Source organism: Eupeodes corollae, chromosome 1 (genome assembly GCF_945859685.1).
Source record: "Eupeodes corollae chromosome 1, idEupCoro1.1, whole genome shotgun sequence".
In the NCBI taxonomy this organism is placed as follows: Eukaryota; Metazoa; Arthropoda; class Insecta; order Diptera; family Syrphidae; genus Eupeodes; species Eupeodes corollae.
The window spans coordinates 8485454-8502667 of NC_079147.1; the positions used below are offsets into that span (position 1 = coordinate 8485454).

The 17214-nt window shown below is 32.1% G+C and overlaps 1 protein-coding gene across 6 annotated transcripts in view; it reads right to left on the reverse strand.

Moving 5' to 3' along the window:
* LOC129938513 (ankyrin repeat and fibronectin type-III domain-containing protein 1) overlaps positions 1 to 17214 on the reverse strand; it is a 187319-nt gene that overhangs the window by 64721 nt on the left and 105384 nt on the right. The window lies entirely within an intron of this gene.

Consider the following 17214-nt stretch of genomic DNA (forward strand, 5'->3'; position numbering starts at 1 on the left):
ATGTACTTCAACATTTGTTGTTGTGTGTGAGGCTTATTGAAATAAAAGCAGTATTTTCCTATCAGTTTTTTTTATTATTATTTCTTAGAAGAATTTTGTAAGGTTCTAGGTGAATTGTAAACAAAAAGTTTGTACGAATACCTGTTCAATCAGTCTGAGATTTATCCATAAATATATACATATAGGCATGCCTACCTACCTCCTCATTGAATGTGAGATTAAAGAACTTCAAACTATTACATTTGTGTTTTGTATTTGGTATTCATATTTTTATATCTTTGGAAAAAGAAGTCGAAACGCAGGCAAAGTAGAATGATAAGAAAAATATGGATATTTAATTTGAACAAGATACAAATAACTTTTCATTGCTAAATACAAATTAGTCACTTGCTTTAAAATAAAAAATGTATGATTGGGTGTTTCAGATATGTTGATAAATTGTTCAAGGTCTTTAGAATCTTAGTCCATCGTTTTAAGAAAGATATGTGTTTATAATTTTCGTTTTTTTTTGTCTGCCCTATACATATCTCAAAAGATCAACATCAAAATGTGCTGAAGGAAAAAAAATGTGGAGTTATGTAAGATATGATTTGAAAGGATATAGCGGTGTTATTTGGTCTTTTTGAATACTAAAATGGCATTAATAACAAGAGTAGGGTAAAGCGTTTAACATTCTTCATGCGCAATACTATTGACATATTATAAGGTCGTTCAGAGTCAAAATAAATTATCGTTAAAAATGCTAAAAACAACCAAAAACTATTTATACTCAAAATATCTCTTACCTATACATTTTATGATGATTTTGCAAAGTACAAATATTTGTCTTCTTGATACAATTTTAATCAATGTAGACTCTACTTAGTTTCTGGAAGTTATAATTAGTTATGAGTCTTTTTTTGTCTCTATGTGAAGTTTTAAGAAAATCTTGAATTTGATATTTTCATACTTTTGAAAAACATTTTTTGAACTTAATTGTTATTGTTGATTTTGAATCCAAATTGTTATTCTAACTATTTGTTAAAGTTTTAAAAATATCGTTTTTGATATAATAGAATTGTTTAGACGACCTATTCGTACAAGAACAAATCTTTTGAAAACCGTTTTAACCCAAAGAGTTTAGCTTTTCTTTCAGATTTCTGTAAGACAAGTGAAATTTAACAACCTATGAACATTTTTCGAATATCAAACGAATATCATCTGACGATTGTCAATTTTAAATAAAATATTGACTTTGTAGTCCGTATTGTGATTGTTAAAATGTTGAACATTTTTTAAAAATCGATTGTGAATGCAAATCGTTTAATTTGTGAAAAAATTTCATTAACAACGAGATTTAGGTTGATGCTGATAAAAATATTAAGTTTCTAACTTTTTTATTTATTAAATAAAGACAAAATTTGGGCAAACTGGTCTTTACTTAACCTTGTAACTATTTATTTTTCTTTATTTTCAATAAAATAATGTTTTTGTTTTTACTTATAGTTTTTCCTTTCATTAATTTCTGTTTGAATGGTAAGGTTTCAAAAATTGGAAATTCAATATGCCTTCATCAATTGAGCTATGTAATTCCGAATTTTAAATTGATTGATACATTTTTCTATGTTCAATTAATTGAAAATTGACAATTAAAATAAGGTTTATTAATATTTCAACTCAATATTAAAGAAATTGGTTATAGTATGGAAGACCAATTTGAATCGTATAGAAAAAAAGATGCTTAATGAATTTAGATAGCTTTAAGAAGAAAGAAGCATATTTAAAACCTAAAACGGTGGGAGAGTGATTTTTCAGTCGCATTTGATTTAACGCTTTAAAAACGATTTGGAAAATGCAATCTGATTACTAGGAACTAAACTTTGTCAACCAGTGTTCCCTTACCTTTTTGTTACAAAAAATTGAAACCCGCAGAATTCGCCTAGACAGAATTAATGAGTAAAAAAAAGCAACATTTTCCAAACTTAAGGATCTGAACCATTTGTTTTGAAACAATTGTTTTTGACGTTTTGATTTTCCTCCAAATAAAACGTATACAGTAGTTTTCATATTTTTGAGGACAGTTTAAGTTTTTCAGTTACATCCCACTTTCAAAAAAATATTTGTTTAAAAATGTTTAAGGAATAAGACCAGTTCAACTTTTCTATTTCAATCCGTATACAAAATTAACCTGTTTCTCTAAATATTATATCTACTAAAAAATAAAGAAGAGCTTTTCGTTCATAGAATTAAATTGATCGAATTTAACGTTTGTTCAAAGAAACAAACAAATAAGCCCCAAACCGGCCGTCTGATTATTCATCTTTCCAAAAAAGACCCTTTCAAGTCATCTCGAGACATTTAAAATAAAATTGATTCAGATATCCCATCACGTACAGTTCGTAGACGCCTTTTAGAAGCAAATCTCTGTGACGGATAAGCCAAGAAAGTTTCAATACTAAGCACAAAAAAAAAACAGAAGAGCATCAACATTGGAAAGGAAAAGAAGATATTAAGAAATGGAACAATATATTGTGGAGCGAATCCAAATTCAATTTAGTTGGATCTGATAATCGCCACTATTTTAGAAGATCTAAAAACTATCATCCTGACCCCAAAGATACGAGATGAGATAGGACTTATATTTCGTATAATAAAATTTTATATCGAAAAAACATTGGAAACCATCATGTTGCCGTATGCTGATTAAAATATGGTGGTTCTTCCAACAGGAAAATGATCTAAAGCATACGGCAAAACTTTGAAAAGACTTTTTCCACACCAACAAAATCGATGTTATGTTTTAGTCGGCGCAGTAACCAGATTTTAATACCATCGAGAATTTGTGTAAGTATTTAAAGGATCGTGTAGACAAAGAAAAAAATACAAATCAAGACAGTCATAGACTGGACAACTTAAAGAAAAAAAAACACGAAAACCTACACAACTAACAAGAAACTGATAACAAATGGTGTTCGTCTAAACGAGAACAAAGAAAGATATTGACTTCAAAGAAAATCTAGTGGGCTCGATCAAGTTAAAAATCTATGTATAAAAATGTTGCCTAAAATCGAAATATTCTTCCTTACATTCGTCTTAAATGCTTGCTTGAAAATGCAATACTACTACTTGGAAAATAGGTAAGGTAATCCCAATTCTCAAAGCCGGCAAAAACTCTGTTAGGAATAAAAGTTATAGACCAATCAGTTTACTCGGCAATATCAGCAAAATATATGAGAAATTATTAAAAACAAAATTGTTAAGACAATAACTGATAGCAACTTATATCCAAATGAACAATTTGGTTTCAGGAGATATCACAGTACATCTCATCAAGTGCTTCGTATAAGTAACTTAATTAAAAGCAATCGCTCCCAAGGTATCTCTACTGGAATGATATTGTTAGACATTGAAAAAGCGTTCGACTCAGTTTGGCACAATGGTATTATTTATAAAATGATTTCCCTCAATTTTCCACCTTATCTTTGTAAAATTGTTCAAAGTTTTCTTTCAAATAAATGTTTTATGGTACATGTGAATAGCAGTGTTTCGGAAATTAAACATTTTGATTTTGGTGCCCCTCAAGGATCCATCCTTGGACCGACCTTGTATAACCTGTATACCTCTGACTTTCCCAAATTACCATCCTGTGAAGCTGCACTTTTTGCTGATGACACTGCAATATTTTCGTCGCATACGTTTGGTCTCAACATTGAGACGAACTTAAATAATGCGATGAGAATATTGTACCAATATTACAAGCGATGGAAAATCAAACTTAATGCTGACAAGTTACAAGCCATCTTTATCACGAGAAAAAGAAAAGCTTGTTATCTCCCAAGCAATAATTTGCAAATTTTAGGTAGAGCGGTTCCTTGGGACAATCAAGTGAAATATCTCGGTATTTTCCCTGATTCTAAATTAACATTCAATCACCACATTTCACAATCACTAAAAAGGTCAAGATAGCAACCAAACTGCTGTTCCCTTTTATTAATAGGAAGTATTTACTTTCAGTCGAGAATAAAACGATAATTTGTAAGGTTATATTTCAGGCAATTCTTTTGTACGGTTGTCCAGTATGGAAAAGCGCAGCTAAAACTCAAATAAAAAAACTACAAGTTGCCCAAAATAAAGTTTTAAAAATGATGCGCAATCTACCCTGGCATCATTCCACCTTAGATCTCCACGTAAAGGCGAATGTCGAATTAATCGAAGATAGAATCATTAAACTAACAACAAAATTCTTTGATCGACTTGATCTTGCTGAGAACAATTTGGTTAGTGAACTAAATAATCAAAATTAAAAATTCTATTTTTTTGTATTATTTGTACCTGTGACATCTATGTATTAATGTAAACTGATTTATAAATTCATGTATTTATTAATTTTTTCTTTGTTTATTTCATTATTTATTTATGTATGTATTTATTTATTTAGGCAGACTGCAGTAAAGTACTCAATCATTCATTTTTAAATCGGTAGAATTTAGGAATTTATAGGATATCAGCAACAACTCGAAGGCATGATAATATTTGTTTCTAATAAAATCAACTACTAAAAAATTAAATTCGCATTATACAAAAAAATAACATGCCTTTATAGTTATATCTTTAAACAATGAATTATTAATGAAAATAATACTGAACAAATATATTTTCAATATTCGATTCAAAAAAACGGAAATAAAAAGTAAAAACTAAATACACAAAACTACTATTCAAAAGGACATAGTGATATTTTGGGGTTTGCTTATGAATGGACGAAGTCATCTTAGGTCAGGTTCAAATTCAGATTCTGGGTCTTGATTATGACTTCACAAGAATTTTTATTATGAATTTATTTATGTCGAATCATCTCTCATGATTATCATCTTTTTTCGACTTCCCATTGAAATTGAAAGGTAGTTTTTCCTTTTCCAAACTAGCACATGTTGACCTAATGGAAACCCTGAAGTTCGTTTATAGAGAATAAATTTAATTAATATCAATGTTCGGGTTATGCATTTACATTATATAACTTTTTATATAATTCTTTTGCAATCATTTTTCGTCGTCTGATTGCAATGATTTCTGTTTCATTTTTTAATAACAATTTTTAATTGCATCACGTTTTCCTTGGAGCAATATAGCTAGGAATAAAGGATGCTTAAAATTGTAAAGGCTCTAATTGGAGATTATTTTCTGACTATAGAACATAATCCTTATGAATGCTCAGGTGAATACAGGTATACGTATGAATATATTCCTTCCGTTTTATTCGAAATGGAACATCATGTTTTTACTAAGTAAACATAGTCCTCGAAATTATTTGCTCGTTTTACTTCTACAACCTATCATCTAAGGTAGTAAAGAAGGGAGTAATATTGATTAGTAAACCTACCTTCTACCACTTCTCTAAAATATCCTTCAATTTAAATATTACAATTTCAAGAACGCATATGTCCCTTAAATATTTTAATAAAAAGTCTTGAGTATTTGCAAACAAAATTAAAGTACGAACGACATCACTGAAGTTTAATCGTCCTTGGGCAAAAAACCTGCTTCGCTAAATCCTACATCGAGGATAACAAATAATGAGATATGAGTTTTGTAAGTTGCGTTGCGATGCGATGCTGCTGTTGTTGTTGTTTCTTTTTACTGCTGTCGCTGTTAGTGTCTCATGCTCTTAGGGTTGTCATCAAGACACTTGTCTTTTGTGTTATCCTAACCTCTGTTTATGATACCATGAAATGGCATTGCTCAGAAGTAGGTATAACATAGGTACTATTCGTATACATAGGTAGGATCAAATTTGTAAAGGACAGAGAGTAAGTTTCTGTATTTTAAGTTGTGTCCTTCCTATTATCCAGATGAACAATCATAGAAATTTTGAGATGACAAAACTTTAATAGGATGATGTAGAAGATTTCTATAGTCTTAAACTAGAACTTCTATACAGAGAGGTAGGTTTTATTGTTCATGTTCATTACACTTAAAGGTAATGTGTAATTTAAAGGAATCATGTTTGCCTATAAATAAAGGTTCTGTTTTGGGACTTGCTCTTAAATTTCTGATTAAATTCAATTTATTTAATTTATGTAGAGAAGATTCTTTCATGCTAGACTAAGACTTTGAAATTCATTAATTTTTTTGTATCTATACAAAATGTAATACTCTTGAAATCATGCTCGACTTAATTTTTATTTGAATTCTTGCATTTCAATTAAAATACGTGAATCAAATAATTCTTCTGTTTTCACGTGAAAAAGATTTAAAACACTTTTTTTCAAAATGTTTTAATTGGACTTAAAAAAAAGAAACAATTATGTATCTTACGTAATACTCAATTTTAAAGCTTTGTCTTTTAAACATTGGAGGAATGAAGCCATGATTATATGAAATAAGTTGTTAACTTATAAAAGGAAAACTATACTAAATTAACAGAACAATGGGCTTAGCATGGGCTTACACATTTTAAGGAAAAATACCAAATTGTATTCTTACAATTGTGTGTTATAATGTTGCAGAAATGTTATGATCTGCAAATGTCAGATGGCACGACGGTCTGACAAATTGTTAGTTCGGTCACAATTTGTTTCATTGTTAGGTCCTAATACATTGCCAAACTCTCTTCAAGGCATCTCTAAATTTCTGTTAATTACTTCATTGTAATCTACCATATTTTGAAATCGATGTTCGCATTTTATGCCTGGTGGAAGTTGGAATTTCCCAAGACCAAATAATGAACTACAAAAAAAGTGTATAAAAAGGTGCTTAACTAGGATGAGGACATTGCGAATATTTTCGTACAGGATTTTAAAAACGTTTAAATACATTACTTAAGTGAGCGTTGAAAAAAAACTTTTTGAAACACATGTGTTCCGGAAAGATTTTGACAGCTACAAAAAGAGCAAAAATAGATGCTTTCAAGTATTTCAGGGATCTGAAGTATTCTTTTTTATTATTATTCCTTTATTTCATTAAAAAAATTTGTTTAAAATTAAAAAATTAAAATAATATATGAACATGGAAAGATTGTAAATAGTTGGTAGGTTTTCATTAAATTTCTTGTTAGAAAAAAAACACAATTTGTTGTTTTTTATAACTGTTCATTTTGTGTTTTAGTTTACGTTTTTATAAATTCATACTATAAATTGTTTTAGAAATTTGTAAATTAAGAAAGTCTATTATTGAAATAATTTGTCCCATTGGTATTTAAGCAGTGGCTTAGATTTCTATATATTTCTCTTGCTGACGATGATGATGCTCTATGAAGATGTTGAAGATATACATACATATATTATCATCAACTTTTGCGATAACATTCGAAAAGATACATATCTTGCAAGTTATCTATGTTAAACTCATTCAGTTCAAGAGAAACATTATGTAATCGGGCAAGTTAAGTCCATTCCTTAAATGGCGCAAGAGAACCTTCATGATATATGTGTCAAGATTCAAACTTGGTTTGCTCATTACTCTTGTTAGAAAATCTGCATGTAATTTCAAATTTTTAATATAAATCGGCGCAATTCCAGATTCAACATGCATTGCATAGGTTGGAGTCGAATTAGGTAACCGAAATAATATTTTGAAAAAGAAGCGTTGTATCAACTCTAATTCTACAAAATAGATGTGACCAACAACTTGAATATCGTAAAACAAGCAAGCGTTAATGAGTGCTTTTAAAACTCGGTATTTAGATCCTTAGTCTATGTTTTTGTTTGAGAATAAAGTTGGCCACATTAAGTTGAGAGCTACTTTAGCTTCTTTACTCTCACGCTGAACATGTTTATTGAAGCTACCGTTAGCAGTCATCAACTCAACACTCCTAGATATTCGATTTCCTGTACTATTTTAATAGGTTGGTTGTTACGAAACCACCTTTCTTCTCTCGACCTTCTAGAACTCCTTCTTAAGGTCCCAGATATTGCAGTACGTTTGGACCCTATTGATTTGAAGCGTAAAGAAGTACTTTCATACGAATATCAGAAAAGCAAACTCCACCGGGTAAATTATCTGAAATATCATCAATGTAAAGGGCGAACAAGATTGGCTGAGGATACATCCTTGGGGACCACCTGCAGTCGTTTGAAACCAATTTGAAATCTCGGCCCCATCCCAAATTGTATCATAAGTTTTACATACAAATTTTTGGTTGATATTTAGAAATTTTATGGATATACCAACTGATGCCATTTTGTAAATGAGAGCTTGTCGATTGACGGTATCAAATGCAGCTTTTAGGTCGACAAAGCAAGCATACATCTTCTTTTACATTTGGAAAAATTTGTCAGCAATACTCGATAAAGCAAAAATATGGTCAACCGTTAAAAAGCCCTCACGAAAAACAGCTTGAAACATACTTAAGCGATTGTTTGATTCTACCCAATTGATAAGTCTTTTGTATAGGATTCTAGTAAATCTGAAATAGATACTTTCTCAGGCCCTGAAAAAGCAAGGAGATTCAACAAAAGTATGACAGTTGAAAGCAATTATTTTGCTGATCGGCACAAATATGGGATAAAACAAAAGCAAAAACATCAACAGAAAAGCGGTTAATTCTATATTCTGAGTATCAGCCAGAATAATAAAAAAAATCCTGTTTTGAGGTAAGTACCCAAGGAGAATCGGATGTATTTTGCTTACAGTAAGCGCGAACTCGTTGTCTTTTTGAATGAATAAAAAGTTTAATCTTGACGGCCCGTTGGCATTAGTTGAAAATTTTATTTCGGGATCTGAGAAAGGATGAGCTTATTTTCGGAAAGATATTACATCTGGTGTAACGGTGTGGGGGGCTATAACCTACTATGGCATAATCGACTTCTGGTTTTTGTCCACAACAATGATAGGACAAAACTGTGAACGTTTGAAGAAACGTTGATTTCCAAAAATGATAACCATTTTCGAGTAGTACCCGTGGCATGATGGTTAGTGCGTTGGATTGTCATGCCAGAGGTCTTGGCCTATGCTATCTAAAGTCTTTTCGCGGGTACTGCCTCTTGCGAGGAATCAAAAAATTCTCCAAGAGTAACTCGTGTAAACTATAGGTCCCCTCCATTCCTGACAACATTACTCGCACACAGGAATGGTTGAGAGTTGTAAGTCACTAGGCCCTAGTTCCCAACGGACTGTTGCGCCACCCAATTTATTTATATAATAACCATTTTCGAACTCATTCACACTTCGAGGATTGTTGGAAGCTAAATTAAGTCAGAAGACGTGGAACTTTTGCCATGACCCCCATGTTCACCGCACTTAAACATATTTGAAAAAGTTTGGCGATGGCTTTCTCGAAAAGTTTATGAAGGTAGAAGACGATTTAAAGATAAGGACACCTTGATCGAAGCTTTTCGTAATATCTGGGCTCAAATTTCCTGGCATTATTAAAAAAGTTCAATATTTTATAGAGGTTATATCCGAAAATTGACATACTCATTATTATTTAATAAAAAAACGTTATAAATAAGTGTTGTTAAACCATAAGTAAATATTTCATTAATTGTTTCGTTTTTTCTGAAATTTTGAATGTCCACCTAACTTATTTATTTTATAAAAACCGAAAATCAATTCCAAAATTTATGATATTTATGGAAACGTTAGTGACATAAAATTGGCACACAGTCCTCCGATAGGGAAATTGTAAAACTTTGACAAAAAAAAACAGACAATTTTTGTAAAGGAAATTATTAGATGTTGTCATTTCCAGCAATTTTCAGATGACTAAAAGAACTGACAATCGTTTATAAACTTTTATATTTTGTTTTATACGCGGTGATAAAAAATATTCCTGTCTAAATGAAAACTAAACAAAATATAATTATGTAAAACAAATAAAATACTTTTAGTGCTTGCAAAAAAAAAATAAACTTTGCTTAAGACACTTAATAAATTGCGCTCAAAAACAGTCGCAGAATTAACATCCGCTTTGTTTTTTGCGAAGAAAGTCATTTCCCAATGCCCAACACACTTAGGCAGGAAGGACTTATTCGTTTGCTTTGTATGCACGTAAGAAAAGTCTTGAAGAAAATAATTACAAAAAGATAGAAGAATATTTGAACCTTGAACCTTTCATAGTTTATTAAATTACTTATTTGCTTACCGTAAAGCTGTTTGCTCTGGGTGAGAACTTGGCCGCTAAGTGCAACTTTTGTAGAAGGGAGATTTTTTTGTTTATTCCTATTTGCTTAATGCCCCAGAAACAACTCAGATGACAACAATAATTAATTAAAATGAAAAATTCATACTCCGTGAAATAACTCCCCAAGAAACAACCCCCCAAAATAAAAATGAAATAACTCCTCAAATTAGTGCTCTATTGCCTTATCAAATTTATTCTTAAATTCAAAACGAAATAGGTTTCAAAAAAAACCTGAAATAAGTCGCCAAAATAGATTGAAATAGATCCTCAACTTGTAAGAATTGTCTTACTATTTTAATTCTTTAACTACTTAAATAACGCCAATGAATTGAAATATGACCAAATCTTAAAAACTGGACTTATTACACTTCCCAAATTTGGGGATGTTCATACTCTTTCAGAATAAAGTTCTGTAAGACTTTTAGTGTTTTTAATTGTTCCATTTATTTCTGAATTAGATAAATTGGAAAATTGTTGTTGGACGACTTACTCACTATTAGATACTTAGTTACGTTCATTATCTTAATAAATCCCATAATAAGTTTCATTTATATCACAAGGCCAAGGGTGTACCATAATAATGTTGTTTGGACCCAAACCTCTCTAGAAGTTAGCAGACAAAAACAGCATGTAACCTACATCAACTAAACCATTTCCACCCACCCGCATATCTATAAACTATTCTTTTTTCACATAAATGGACTAAGGGCAATACCCTTGAAATATTTAAGGTAATTAAATAATAAAGAAGAGGAACCTTTGTTTTGAGGTAAAATATATATGTACATAAATATACTGGATAGTCCAACGACCTAGAGTTAGATTATTTAACGCACGCACCCTTTTTAATTGCTGGGTTCACATGCATGACTAGTTTGATGTTAAGAGGAAAATATATGTGTATAATATTATGTAGGTATTAAATTTTGAATTTGTCATTTTTTATATAAACATGCTAAGAACACTTTAGGGCAATTTTCCACTAATTTGCCGTCAGACTTTTCTTGTTATTCCTATTAACTTTGTGACGAATAAACGTACAAAAGAAGCACATAAATGACAAGTTGTGGAATCGTAATAAAATTTAACTCTAGATCTTGATATTTTTCAATTTTCTTTAAGAACTACAAAAAATGTTTTGTTTATTCCTATGTTATGTGAACAGTGGGTTGAGTTGTTAACACAAGTATAAGAAGTTCTGGTTTAAAGGAGGTTATTAATTGAAATCCGCTGATTAGCTCAATAAACAAGCAAGGTCTAAGAACATAGATTTCTTTAAACAAATCTAGGTTTAAAATAATATTTTAATAAACCGTGAACAAAATAGGCTTTACATGACTCTATTTTGGTCATACATATATTAGGTGGTGCAACAGTCCGCTGAGTCCTAGGGCCTAAAGTGACTTATAACTCTCAACGATTTCTGTTTGCGAGTAATGTTGTCAAGGATGGAGGGGACTTACAGTTTTAAGCCGATTCCGAAGAATTCCGAGAAAACACTTTTCATGACAAGAATTACTTTTGTATCATTTGTCAAAGAGGCAGTACCCGCAACAAAAAAATGTTGATGGCAAAGGCAGTGTTTGAACCCAAGACCTCTAGAATCACAGTCCAACGCACTTTCTTTTTTTTATTTGTTTATATTTTTTTTAATTTATTTTTTTAAGTGGCACTATGCCTATTCTACTTAAAACTAAACCCTTAAACTATAAAACAAGTATGTAAGCCGACCAAGTCTTAAAACCCAATACCGACTATTTACTATCAAGCGCCGATTGAAGCCACCAAAACTGGTTCTCCTTTTTCTCGCTATCATTTCGGTCCCGTTCGGACCAGCCTAATGAACCGAAGGAGCTCTGCTCCGTCTTGTCCCATGACGTCCCGATTGTACAGGAGTGGCCTATCCACGGTTCGTCGTCTGACGTGGTAGATTAACGGAACTGCCAATCTATCCTGTATCAGACCGCATTTGTCTAAAAAGAGGAATGCCTCTGGTGGAATGAAGCCGCTCAAACGTGCATTCTCTCTAAATACTCGTCGTTAGGATAGAACGCCCCCTAGAAATTGTTGGTCGAAGACATAGCTCTTGCAATGTGACCTCGAACGAGTTTTATCACGAAATTGTTAATTCCGTTGATTCGAGACCCGTTGTGTAGGACCTCGTTGGAATAGTAAGCACGAAAGAAGATTCGGCTGTTCGATATAAGCCGGTACAGCTTTTTAACACTGCCGCTCGAACACCCCAAAGTTCTCTATGTGGGAAGGGGCAACGTTGAACCTTAAACGATCATCGGCCGAATGAGGGCCATGTAGTCAAGTCGACTGCTGTAAAACAACCGTTTCGTCAGAGCGAATGCTCCTCTAGCCCTGAACAGACCAGCATTTATACGTCTGTCGAAATACAAATACTGATCTAACCAGATACCGAGGTACTTCACTACACTTTTGCTCGATAATTCTTGCACGTATCCCTCGTGGCCCTAGCCAACAAAGTACGGAACAGAATTGTCTCCGACTTCTGAACATTTATTTTCAGTTCCCAGTCGTCGTAATATCGATGAATCTTGTCGAAATCATGCTGCAAGAAGATTCTAATAACCTCAACCTTTCAGGCCATTCTGTACACAATAAGATTGTCTGCGTACGCAATTGCCTTTGTTAGACTTCCTATCAGATTGCTGCTGTACATGCTGAAGAGAATCGGTGAACTCACCGCTCCCTGTTGAAGACCATTTTTAATTAGGAATGGTGTGGTAGAAGTTACATTGCCACTTTTGACATCAAATTTTCTATCGCAGCTCCCACCGCCTCCACTTTTTCCCTCGGGTCTTCAATTATGAAAAAGTCATCGTCAAAGATGGCTTCTTCTTGATCTATTTGCGCTGTCCTAAGTGCATCTCTTTTCATTTCAGTTCTTGGGAGTTTCAGACATGGAAGGTCATTATCGATCTTTTTCCTGAATATCTTGTTAGTTTAAGGAACATACCCGGGTCACTGCAAGACCTGATCTTGCGATCCCGGTACTAGTTAATTGATAACCTGTAGTTCTCCTTAATTAACAGATTGATATTTTTTATTGACGACTTCAGTGTCCTAACCTCCAAGTCGTGTGGTTCTGTCAGTCGTCTGTATAAGTCCAACGCACTTACCATCACGACACGGGTACTATATAAATATTATGGAATATTATCATAAAAGGTTAAATTTTGTTTGCTATTTAAAATTTGAATAACAATTTTTTTGAGTTTTTGAAATAACAACCAATCTTGGAAAGAGAAGGATTAATGATGTTTTAAATAATTGTAATTAAAACTTAAAAACCTTTTAAATTTTGTCGACTTTACTGTTTTTTTTTAACTTTAGAAGCAAGTTTATGTGATTCAATAGTTCCTTTTGATTTCAATTTATATTTGTAGATGGTTCAAAGATTTTCTTTCCCTATGTCTAATTTAACAATCAACCATTAGTAGATTAAATCTTAAACTTTCAGATTAATTATATTAATACCCTCCTTCCTTACTCATTTAATACCCATCAAAAATATCAACAAACAATTAAATTAGTAAGGTACTCAAGCATCCCTGAGGCCTATAATCTATCATTAAGTAACTTCAGAAGTCTTAGTACAGAAAACGTAAAACTGTTAAACAACCTTTAAAAAAAAATTATAAAACCTTCTCATTTTCCATCGATGTCGATGAACATCTTGAAGATAATCTCCTATTACTCTTTCCCCTATTTATAAAAATATCGATGAAGCGTTGTTAATATAGGAATTATGAAGATTTAGTATACTTTGATTAATAAAAATAGAAATTGGATTACATTATCTTTTCATATCGAAACGTCGTCATTGGTTTGGCTGAAATATAGCTGATTAAGTTAATAAGCATTGATAAAACACATTAAGCTTGTTCAATGTTTGAGAGTATTATTAAATAAATTGCCTATAGGGGTAGACAAAAAGCTTATACATATATATGGCACCCACCAATTAGTTAATCCCTTTATAAATCAAATTATCCCTTGTTACTTACAAGATTTGAACAAAGCCACTTTCCCTCAATTGGTATCTATGCATACCATGTCCGTCTATTTACGCAGGGACGGAGCCAGTTATTTAATTTAGAAGGGGGAAAGTTACACACATATTTATTTTTTCGATATGTATTTTGGATTTAAACTAAAACAATTTAACAGGAGCAATCATTGTTGTGATTAGAAAAGACAATGTACCTTAAAATACAAAATAATTTTAAAAAACAAAACAGCTAAACCCCTTAAAAATACATTCAAGTCCTAAAATTGACCAATAACTTCAACAGTTTCAAATGCAGAATTCTGTGATCCAAGTAAGTTTAAAATTTCATTTGCTATTTCTTGCGAAGCTAAATCTTTGTGTTTAAAAAAAAAATGCAAACTCTTTTACAAGTTATTAAATAAAACACATTCTATTGATATTTAAATTCCGACTTTTCTGTTAAGGAAGCACAAAATTATAAAATAGTTATAAATAACTAAACTAATTTAAACAGAGAATGCTTGATGATAAACGCGCTAAGCAACTTAATTCATAGGTAGATTGAACACTTGCTCTGTTATAATAGCCTTTAGTAGTTTTTAGTCTTGGCTCCTGCAAAGGTTTTTACAAAAGCTGAATGGATTAAGAAGAAGAGACAGCGGGTCATATGCTAAAAGATGAGAAACTTCTCAGAGTCAGAGCTGACGAGCTTATACTCGTGGTTTCCTTATACGCACATGTGTACAATGGCGTAAGGAAACTCATCCTTACTGCTCCATAACCTTTGCGCTTCTTCTATTTCTTCAAAAGTGTTTGGTAATATGACCCAATCAGTTGCACGGCTTGCAATTTTTGTTGCGACTTTTCTGTACCACCTCAGATAGGGTTGTTTGATTGACACTAATGTCTTTACCAACACGACTTTGAAATCCAAGATCTCCTATATAACGCAGAAAAATCCTCAATTTTGCTTGATGAGTCAAATCACCATCGCTTGTTTCCAGGGTTGGCCCCAAAAACTCATATGTCAATAATTGCACACCTGTTTTACTAAATCTACAGAATTTTCGAAAATCTTCACCAATTAGACATCTTCTATTTTTATAAACACGATTTGTAACAAAATAATTCAGAAACTCGGCCAGTTTGATAACCCATCCTCAAAAATTTGTGAGATCGATCTTATGCAATCGACCGTTTGCTCATCTTTTTGCATATAAAACCTAGAGCTTTCGCACACAGAGCTTTCGTCGAGAGATCGATCTCAATACTTTGGGTTCGAACTCACAGCTTGAGATCGATCTCGGTCTCTAAATTTTTGTTTGCATAGCACTCTAAGAAAGTTCTCAGAAAAGTGAGTAAAGAGCTTAAACTCAGCTTTTTGCATATGTCTCACTTTCTATGTTAATATAATTTCCTATCACAAAGACGAAGGCTCCACATAAGACTTTTACTACAATGATTCTAGTGATCTAAGAAATTGGTTCAACGAACCAACTTGGTCTACGTGTGTTGGTTTTCCCGTCAACAGCCACCTTACCTAACCTAAGCATATATTTCAAATCAAGGAAAGACTAAGCTTTAGCTTGAATATTGAAGTAAACACTACAAAAACATAAAAGTTCTTTTAGCCATGTTTGTAAATCTTGTTTTAGAATAGCTTAAAGTTATAGAGAGACTATGGTCTAGTTTAAACCTTTAATAAAAAATGCTTAGCAAAACATACGTTTCCTTGAGCTCAAGGTTTCCTGAAAAGTACATGAATCGAAATTCTATGACAGCCTTAATGTCCCAGCATTTCAATTGAAAAATTGACTAGTTTAGACTCTTAGCTGGATCAGTTGAAGATACACATGTTTTGAAAATTTAATGGGGATTATTGAAATTAACATAGTTTTTATTTACTTTCCGATTCTGAATTATAGAGCAACTGAATTTCTTTTAAGCAGGTACTGTAACGTAACGTGGTTTTGTATTTAATTTCTAGGCCCTGGCTTAAGCTTTTTTAAACGAAATATCGGAAGAAATACATTATAAATCAAAGTTAAAAACTTGGAGTTAAGTTGTTTAAAAAAGTACCTTGTGTTTTGAAAATCAAATTAGGAAACATTTGATATTTTATAAGCTTACCAAACATGAAACACAAAACGAATATAGTCAACCTCATAAACAAATTTCGTAACCCACAAACTGCAAATTTTACCAAGAAACGTAAATTCCGATTTTAAATATTGTTGCATTCATTTCAAACTTTTCGACTTATGAACAGTAAAGACAATGACCTAGAGAATGGATTTAAAATATCATTTCTAATGTGAAGTTAAAAGGTCTGCTTATGAGGGCCACTACATTCAACTATCCATATGTCTAGTGAATTAAATTCCTTCCATATACCTCCTTTAAAGACGGCCCTGCATAGCACACAGAGCCTTCGCATTCATTTATACCTAATTTTCAAATTAATTTATCGAATTCAAAGAAAATAGCAAAACAGTCTTTATTATTGTACTATCTATGTCTGTGTCGATTGTTTTGTCTGAGGTCTGATTTGACATTGTACGACTTGATGGTTAAATTGGAATAACAACAATTATTTGGTGGTCGGAAACGCAAACAATAAAACCGACTAAATGTGGAACTGACTTGAATAAAATCATCGCGCCCGCATTAAGATGAAGACTCAAGACTTCTACTTCTATGTATAGTTCTATGTGTCTCTTATTCTTCGAGTAAATTAACGCAAATATAAAATTGCTCATCCGCCCGCTTCAGTTGTTATAAATTTCGTCATTATTTATCATCATCAACATAATCATCTTCATCCATCCATCCATCCATCCGTCAGAAAGACTTGTGGATACTTTATTGGTGATTTCCTTATTGAAGATGTGAATAATTTGGCGGCAGTCTTTGGCTTCTGAATGATGATCATTGTTGCAAGTGTATGAAGTTGTCAACGCACTTTGACGCTCACGCAAGACACTTCTTTTAAAATAATTCTTTAAGTGGGCACAAGGTACCTTCTATCAACCCCTGAAAAAGTACGACTTGTTATAAATTTTAAACACACTCTAGTGTAATCTTTTATTATTGT